General features: G+C 43.9%; 1 non-coding gene across 1 annotated transcript; it reads left to right on the top strand.

The window, feature by feature from the left end:
- The first annotated feature begins 356 nt into the window (after positions 1 to 356).
- LOC126004989 (5S ribosomal RNA) lies at positions 357 to 475 on the top strand. Its single transcript, XR_007494177.1, has one exon. It is a non-coding gene; the product is annotated as a 5S ribosomal RNA (ribosomal RNA).
- The last annotated feature ends 8,315 nt before the right edge of the window (positions 476 to 8,790 follow it).

Here is an 8,790-nt window from a genome sequence, read left to right as displayed (position 1 = left end):
TGTGCTCAGAAATAGCTCTTGGCAGACTTAGGGGACCATATGGGGTGCCAGGAATCAAACTGGGGTCTGACTGGGGTTGACAAGAACAAGGCAAATGCCCTACCACTGTACTATTGCTCTGGCCCTTAGGGAGACCCAAACTTTAACAACTGAAATTACAAAGGTGCCTGTTAGGGTGGGAGGGAGGTTTGGGATGGACTCTGAAAACATTGGTGGAGGAAGTTTGATGGCTGGTGGTGGTATTGGAGCTAAAACATTGTATGTCTAAGATTCAACTATGTATAACTTTGTAAATCACAATGCTTTAAGTACAATTTTTTAATAAAAATTTCTTTGATATTAAAAGAAAAAAGACAGTCTATGGCCATACCACCCTGTACATGCCCGATCTCATCTGATCTCGGAAACTAAGCGGGGTCGGGCCTGCTTAGTACTTGGATGGGAGACCGCCTGGGAATACCGGGTGCTGCAGGCTTAAAAAAAAAAAAGTCAAACTAAAAAATGAAAAAAATTCCCAAACAAATAAAATATCCATTAAGCATACCAGCTGATACAACTAGAATTTTTTACAGCTCTCTCTGGAATATCAAAAGCTATTGGACATATTTCCTAGATCATCATTCGGCTTTGTATTATAAAGTGGGCCATACCAAACAGTATGATCAAACTTTTGCCAGGGATCAAATGCAGGTTAGCACTGTGCAAGGCAAGTACCCCATGTGCTGTACTATCACTCCTGGAGACTGACAGTTTCACCTTGATTCTTCTTACAGTCCCATCAGAGGACTCAAGGAAATGAAATAGGAGAACTGAGTGAATGCTGAATTATTGCCAATAATTATGTTTCTTTGTTAATTTGGGTGCCACACCCAGTGATACTCAGGGCTCATTCCTGGCGCTGCACTTGGGATCACTCCTGGTGGACCCATAGGTGGTGCCAGAAATTCAAAAGGGGATGACTGTTTACAAGGCAAATAAATGCCTTACCCACTGTTCTATTTCTCAGGCTCCACTAATGATTACCTGAAGTCAAGAAACAAGTCTATGGCCCGGAGAGATAGCACAGTGGCGTTTGGCATTTGCCTTGCAAGCAGCCGATCCAGGACCAGAGGTGGTTGGTTCGAATCCCAGTGTCCCATATGGTCCCCTGTGCCTGCCAGGAGCTATTTCTGAGCAGACAGCCAGGAGAAACCCCTGAGCACTGCAGGGTGTGGCCCAAAAAACCAAAAAACCAAAAAAAAAAAAAAAAAAAAAAGAAACAAGTCTATGCTTAAAAAGTTAAAGAATGGTCCATACTGGTTACAGAATTGTCTTCACTCCAGACTCGCATGAGTGCTCGGCCTGCCTTGAATCCTGCTTCTTGCAAACTCAGACTCATGATCAGTGTCACCAGCTGCATAGGGACAAGTAGAACCTTGTCTTCAGTGATGAGAGATGGCCCTACTTCCGTTTATAATATATCCATCCTGTTTAACAAGGCCTGCATACACAGTACCAATTTTCATAGTCATAATATTCAGAAATGTTTCCTTCCTGGTGTAACTTGAGAGCAGAGTAATCTCCTGATGAGAGGCTTTCTTCTTTAGAGCCGTGCAAAGCCACAGCTGACTAGGGTCTTCATTACACAAAACTATTAGGAACGAATGGTTTCAGCTTGATGAAGACTTCAATCCAGCAGCTTTGACCTACTTGTCATTCCTGGGAACACATTTTAATAGCTTGCACTAATAAGACAGTCAACCTGACCTGGTCACACCTCTGAGTGACCTTTATAGCCTTGCTTGCAGGGAATTAGCCTGCAGAATGAGTGGATGGAAGCACTTCCAGTACCTAGAAGGGGGACTTGAGAAAGGTGGTTCATGACAAGCTCCTGTCTTCTAAGCAACTCATCTTACTGCCTGTGCCTTCCCTCTGATCTGTTTGTAGAATGAGGCATTATGGTTGAGAATCTTTTGGTCTGTAAAGTAGCTTGAGATATGGGTGCTATGTGAATACAATCATTTATCTTCATGATTTTTTTTTTTTTTTTTTTTTACTGAAAAGGCCATTCTTTATTTTTATTTCTTTATTTTTTTCTGGGTCACACCCGGCAGCGCTCAGGGGTTACTCCTGGCTCCATGCTCAGAAATCGCTCCTGGCAAGCTCGGGGGACCATATGGGATGCTGGGATTCAAACCACCAATCTTTTACAGACAAGGCAAACACCTTATTGCCATGCTATCTCTCCGACACCCCCCCCCTTTTTTTTTTTTGTGACAATGCCATTCTGTTTTTTGTTTGTTTGTTTATTTTGTTTTGTTTTTGTTTTTGGGCCATACCTGGCGGTGCTCAGGGGTTATTCCTGGCTATCTGCTCAGAAATAGCTCCTGGCAGGCATGGGGGACCATATCCGAACCAACCACCTTAGATCCTGGATCGGCTGCTTGCAAGGCAAACACCGCTGTGTTACCTCTCCAGCCCCGAAAAGGCAATTCTGAAGTACACTGCATCAGTTCTTAAACCTAGGCTTGAGTGGAAAGTAATAATAAAGGTCCTAGTTAGTTTTTGGTTTGGGGTTTTGACTGATGGTGCTCAGTCATTGCTCCTGGGGACCTCAGCTGTGTGGACACTGCAGTGACTCTCATCATGCACCTCAGCCAGAAGGTGTGTGAAAACCACAGCTCAGGAGTGTGACCAGGGCCCCAGAGGCTGTACAGGGGCCATGGTACTTACTGTGAATGCAGATGACCTTGAGTTGATCCCTGAGTACCCCCAGGAGTGATCTCTGAGCACAGAACTAACAGTGAACCTTGAGAACCACTGAGTGTGGCCCAATCCTCACCTCCCTTCCCAAGAGTGACCCTCTTAGCACCGTAGTTAAAGAAGTGTACCCTGGTGAGAACCTTGGCTGAGTGCCCAGCGCCACAGCATGGTAAGCACCACAGCTACATGTATGGGCACCACAGTCAGGTGTGATCGTGGGTCCCTGGTTCATCACAACCACCACAGCAGCACTGAAGGACAAGAAGGGTAATAATAAGGCAGATGAAAATTAAAGGAGAGTCATTTAGAAACAAGACCCTTGCCACTCTCCAGCCAGAGCCTGGCTATGAAACTTTACCTGCTGTTCCCAGGACATGGGCCACTCTAACTAACCCACCTCCATGCAGCCATACATGGGACAGGGTGAGGACTCACAATACTAGAGGCAGGATGTGCATGCCAGAGGCCTCCTCAGGGGCTCACGCCTAAGTTCTGAGTCAAAAGTAGTTTTGGGTACCACAGACTATGGCCCAAAGACCAAGAAGAAAATAAAATCATATAGTATTTGTTTTTACTGGCATCAGTGAGGATCTAAAGTATATCAATATTTCCTCCTCCTCCTCCTCCTTTCCACTTCCTCTCCTCCTCCTCCTCTTCCTCCTCCTTCTTCTTCCTCTTCTTTCTCTTCTTCTTCTTCTTCTTCTTCTTCTTCTTCTTCTTCTTCTTCTTCTTCTTCTTCTTCTTCTTCTTCTTCTTCTTCTTCTTCTTCCTCTCCTCTCCTCTCCTCTCCTCTCCTCTCCTCTCCTCTCCTCTCCTCTCCTCTCCTCTCCTCTCCTCTCCTCTCCTCTCCTCTCCTCTCCTCTCCTCTCCTCTCCTCTCCTCTCCTCTCCTCTCCTCTCCTCTCCTCTCCTCTCCTCTCCTCTCCTCTCCTCTCCTCTCCTCTTCTCTTCTCTTCTCTTCTCTTCTCTTCTCTTCTCTTCTCTTCTCTTCTCTTCTCTTCTCTCTCCTCCTTCTCCTCCTCCTCCTTCTCCTCTACACCTAGTGGTGCTCAGGGCTTACTCCTGTCTGCATTCAGGAATCACTCCTGCTGAACTATTGGGGTGCTGAGGATTAATCCTGAGGCAACCACACATAATGCAAGTGCCTTACCCACTGCACTACTTCTCTACCCCTCTCCCAATTATCTTATTTTAAGGCTCAAAATTATTTCAGTGTGTGGCTTACTTTTTTTTCATCTCTTGGTTTTCTTCTACCTTTCAGTTATAGTCAATGAATAATGCTGCTATGAACAAGTGGGTATACAAATATTTTTTTGAGATCTTGCTTTTAATTATTATGCCTATATACAATTGCTGGATCATGTGGTAAATCTGTGATTCATTTTTGAGAAATCAACATATTGATTTTCTTAAGGCTCTCTATACTATAATCCTACATTGATTTATGCAACTGTTTTGTTTTCTCCCTACTAGGAGAGCAGGAATTCTGATTATTTTAATGCTTTGCTATCTATATATCTGTGGTTGCAATAGATTCTAATGCATTAGTCTAATGCATTAAGGACAAGTCACCTAACAGGAATACAGCATTGCAGAGAGACTCAGTCCCTGCCCTTAATGAGTTTACAAATGAGTCTGTGAGGCGTGATACACACAGGCAGTGAGTAAATACAGGAAGGTTATAATTATGTACTAAACTGTGATTCTGCTTCTAAGGAGAAGTTAAGAGGAATGTTTTTTGTGTGTGGGAACAGTCAAGGGAAGATGGGTAGTTTGGAATAGAAAAGAGAAAGGCAATTTACAGAGAGGAAGTGGCTTTACTGTTTAACTGAATAATTTGAGAATAATTGAAAAATTGAAAAATAGAAGTGGTGTAATTGAAAATGAAAAGTGGTTTATAGAAGGCTTCCAGCTTGGTGTTCTGATCCATCTTGTTTTTTTGTAGCGAAAAAACTCACTGCAATTAAAAGAAGCAATATGCCTCATGTCATATTTTTTTTTTTACCATTTTGTATGTTATAAAAACACTTCTGAGCTACCCTCTTAGCAATTTGCAGTCACACAACACAGAGTTGTTAAGTGGTGTAGTTGTGAGAGCTCCAGAACTTACTTATTTCACCTAAGTGAAGCTGTGCCCTTGGGCCAGCATCTCTGCATCTGCCCCATATCCCCACAACTGGCAGAAAATTTTCTACTGTTTCTATGAGTGTCATGATTTCAGGTTGCACATATCTCTGAGCCCAGGCAATCTTACTCATCCAGTATCAGCTTATCTCATTCCTTGCAGGGTTCCACAGGTTCATCCATGTTGTTACAAAATAAAAGGGTGCCGCAGAACTGTCTGCTCTTACTAGTCCATTGCCTGTGGCATGAGAACAAATGTAAATTAATAATAATAATAATAATAAAAAAGCAAAGCAAACTCTATTCGTCAAAGAAATGTGTCGAAACAATCTCAAGCAATGAAAAGATACCATATATTTATATAATTCCTAGCCCTATAAAGCAATCATGGGAGTAGAAACTGAGTTTCAGTTTCTCTGTCTTTGGGACAGAGGCCAACTGGAAACCTCTTAGAGAGAAGGGAGAGGGGCCGGAGCTATAGCATAGCATTTGGATGTTTGCCTTGTAAGCGGCCTGCCCAGGATGGATCCAGGTTCGCTTCCCAGCATCCCATATGGTCCCCCATGCTTGCCAGGAGCGATTTCTGAGTGCACAATCAGGAGTAACTCCCGAGGACCACTGGGTGTGACCCAAAAACAAAAACAAACAAAAAAGAGAGAGGGGAGGGATCTGGGAAGGGGACACTAGGCCCAGTATCAGGAGAACCCCCTTTCCAGGGGCATATTATGCCCTGAGGGATTGAGGTCTCTCTCTCCAGTCCTGGTGACTAAGGTGTCCTCCACATGTTGGTAGTTGTGATTTTGTCTCTCCTGAGCAGTCCTCACTCCACATCAAGGAACTTTCAGTTCTCTGTAGCCTGCCCTTTCGTGGAATTATGCTCCAACACTTGAAATCGCTGAAAAATAAATGCAATTCTGTTTAAAAGTCAATTTCTTCAAGAAACTACTATTTTGTTTTGTCTGGTTTGGTTTTTGGTTTGAAGTCACACCTGGTAGTGCTTAGGGCTATTGGGGTTGTGCAGGTGATAAGCTTAGGCTTCCTACTTGGGAAGCAGGAGCTCAGAGCCTCTGGGCTCTCTCCCCTCTCCTAGGCCCACAAACATGCTATTTAATTTAATTGACTAATTTATTTTGCTGTTCCTGCATAGAAATCAGGGCCTCACACATGCAAGGAACCTGCTATTTTAGTAACAAATAATTAAAGCTCCATTTAAAACAGAACTTCGACTCTCCTAGACAATTTATTGCTTTTATGCAAAGAGAAGAGGCATTGCTACAATGGCTCCACAGACTTTTTTAAAAAAGCTCTTAAAATATGTATATGTGGGCCTGGAGAGACAGCACAGCGGCTTTGCCTTGCAAGCAGCCGATCCAGGACCAAGGTGATTGGTTCGAATCCCGGTGTCCCATATGGTCCCCCGTGCCTGCCAGGAGCTATTTCTGAGCAGACAGCCAGGAGTAACCCCTGAGCACCGCCGGATGTGACCCAAAAACCAAATATATATATATATATATATATATATATATATATATATATGCCTTTTAAACTCTTAAAATATGCATTGTGTATTTAAATTATTTTTATTTTTTAAAAATAAATTCTTTAATCACCATGAGATACACAGTTATAAAGTTTTTGATGATTGAGTTCCAGTCATACAGTGTTCCAACACCCATCCCTTCACCACTGCACATTTTCCATCACTAGTTCCCCAGTTTCCCTCCCAGCCTTCCATGAATTCTTGGGACCCACACAGGTCTGCTTCAGGCCTAACCAGCAAATGTGCAGGTCATGTTCTCCCCTTTTACATTTGTCCTGCCCGGAGTGAGCAAATGCAAATGTATTTTAAAAGTCCTGCTTTTCCCCCAAGGCTGAATAGCATTCTGCTGAGCCTCCATGCCACCTTTCCTTTGTCATCTGTCAGTGGATGAAACCTTAGGTTGTTGCTGTATCTTGGTTCTAAAGATCATGCTGCAGTGAACCCAGGAAAATAGAGACATCTATGAGATAGAGGGATTTCAGGTCCTTTGGCTAAATTTCCAGTAGTTTAGGGATTGTTGAATTAAAGATAGCTTTATGGGCACTTCTGTTTCATTTCCTTTTGGGATCACACGTGGCTGTGCTGAAGGCTTGCTCTTGACTGTCTAGGGGTCACTCCTGGAAGGACTTAGGAAACCATATGGAGTGTTATATGGATGAAACCATGATAGTCAATGTGCAAGGTAAGCTCCTTACCTGCTGTACTTCTCTAGCTTTTATTTCAAGTTTCCTGAGGAACCTCAGCACTGTTTTCTAGGGAGGCCACATGAACTTACCTTCCAACCAGGGTGGAGACATCTTCATAAAGGACTTCAATGATTCACTGATCCTTTCAAGTGAGTGGGGTGCAGAATCAGTTAAGGAGTCTAGTTTCTCCTGGGCAGCAGCTGTAGGCAATGTGGGTCAGTTATTTATTTTTTTAAACAACCAACTCTTTTAATTCAAAAGCAACGAACATGCAAATGGCAAGTGTAGAAACTTCTCTGGTCTGATGTTCCCTGCAGCGCTGTCCTGGCCCTCCAGTACTCCCGCACCCCTGCAGATATTGCACTTTGCTTTCCTAGCACTTGTCATGCATGACCAAAATTTTACAGATATTTTGCCAGCCTTGTTTTTCAAATGCTTTCAAATTCACTGCTTGAAATGGAGCCAGTGTGCAGCAAAGGGCTTCCTGCAAGCTTCACTCCAAAGTGCACAACTGTACTCATCCACTGGAGGATTTGGCAAAAACAGGGCTTGGTTCAGTCTAAATCTAAAGAGCTTAGGAACAGGGAGTGGGGACAGAGAGCAGTTTTACCCTAAGAACTAGAAATAAGACTAAGAAGGTGTAAGTGGGCCTTCCTTTGGCTGGAAACACATAGTCTTATTTCTAGTTCTTAGGGTAAAACTGCTCTCTGTCCCCACTCCCTGTTCCTAAGCTCAAGAGGAAATATTCTTCCTAGTAAGGGCTGCTGTCATGGAAGTTTTTCTCTACTTTACTTTGGAGAAATCGACAGATTTCTGTTGAGTCACACCTGTGGAGCTCAGGAGCTACTCCTGGCTCTGGGATTGTCTTTGTGCCAAGCAAATGCAATAACTGCTGCACTATCTCTCTGAACTCTTCCCCCTCTTTCCCCCCCCCCCCTTTTGACTTGATAGGAGAGGGTTTTCCAGCTGGGACAGAGCTGAGTCTGTAGGAGAGGAAGTGGAGGAAATGGGGAGGCGGTGGCCACAGAGCAGGAAGCAGGGTAACTGAGGCGGAGGCAGGTAGGCAGGGAGATGGGAGGATGGTCTTGTAGACAGGGGAGGGCAGCAGCAATGAGAACTCTGGCTGGACAGACCATATTGTGGCAGGGAGTGGGGGTCTGGATGTCCAGTGAAAAAATTCTCCTGTTTCACTTCCTCCTTCTATGGTGAAGAGAAATACAGCCATTGCTTTCATACCTGAATCTAGAATTTGTGAAGGAATTGAGTCCACTTAAAGTCTCAATGGACCAATTTGATTATAAGAAATAGAATCCAGGGCCTTTTGTTTTTCTCCCTCTCTTCTCTATTGTTGAAGTCATGTTCAAAGTTTGCAGGTGAGGCTGTGACCACACTCAGCATGTGTGGTGGTGGTGGGGATGGAATTCAGAGGCTCAAATCTGCAAGGCAAATGCTCTGTCACTGAGCCACATCCCTGAACACCAGACCTCAGTGGTTTGTGGCCAGGGCCAACAGTGAATCAGAGAGCCAGTTAGTCTACTCAGCAGAAAGATAAAGAGGCATTTTTGGTGTGAGGAGAAAGCTCTAGAGAAGCTCTAGAAAAGATCTATGTATGGGGGTACATAGAGGTTGTAGTTTGGATTTTTCAGGAAGCAGAAATGGACATGGTTTAGTGTCCATATCTCTAGAGGTGAAGGAAGGC

This window comes from Suncus etruscus, chromosome 3 (assembly GCF_024139225.1).
Source record: "Suncus etruscus isolate mSunEtr1 chromosome 3, mSunEtr1.pri.cur, whole genome shotgun sequence".
Classification (NCBI taxonomy): Eukaryota; Metazoa; Chordata; class Mammalia; order Eulipotyphla; family Soricidae; genus Suncus; species Suncus etruscus.
Note: the sequence above shows the minus strand (reverse complement) of the source record. Positions and strands in the feature narration are given on the sequence as shown.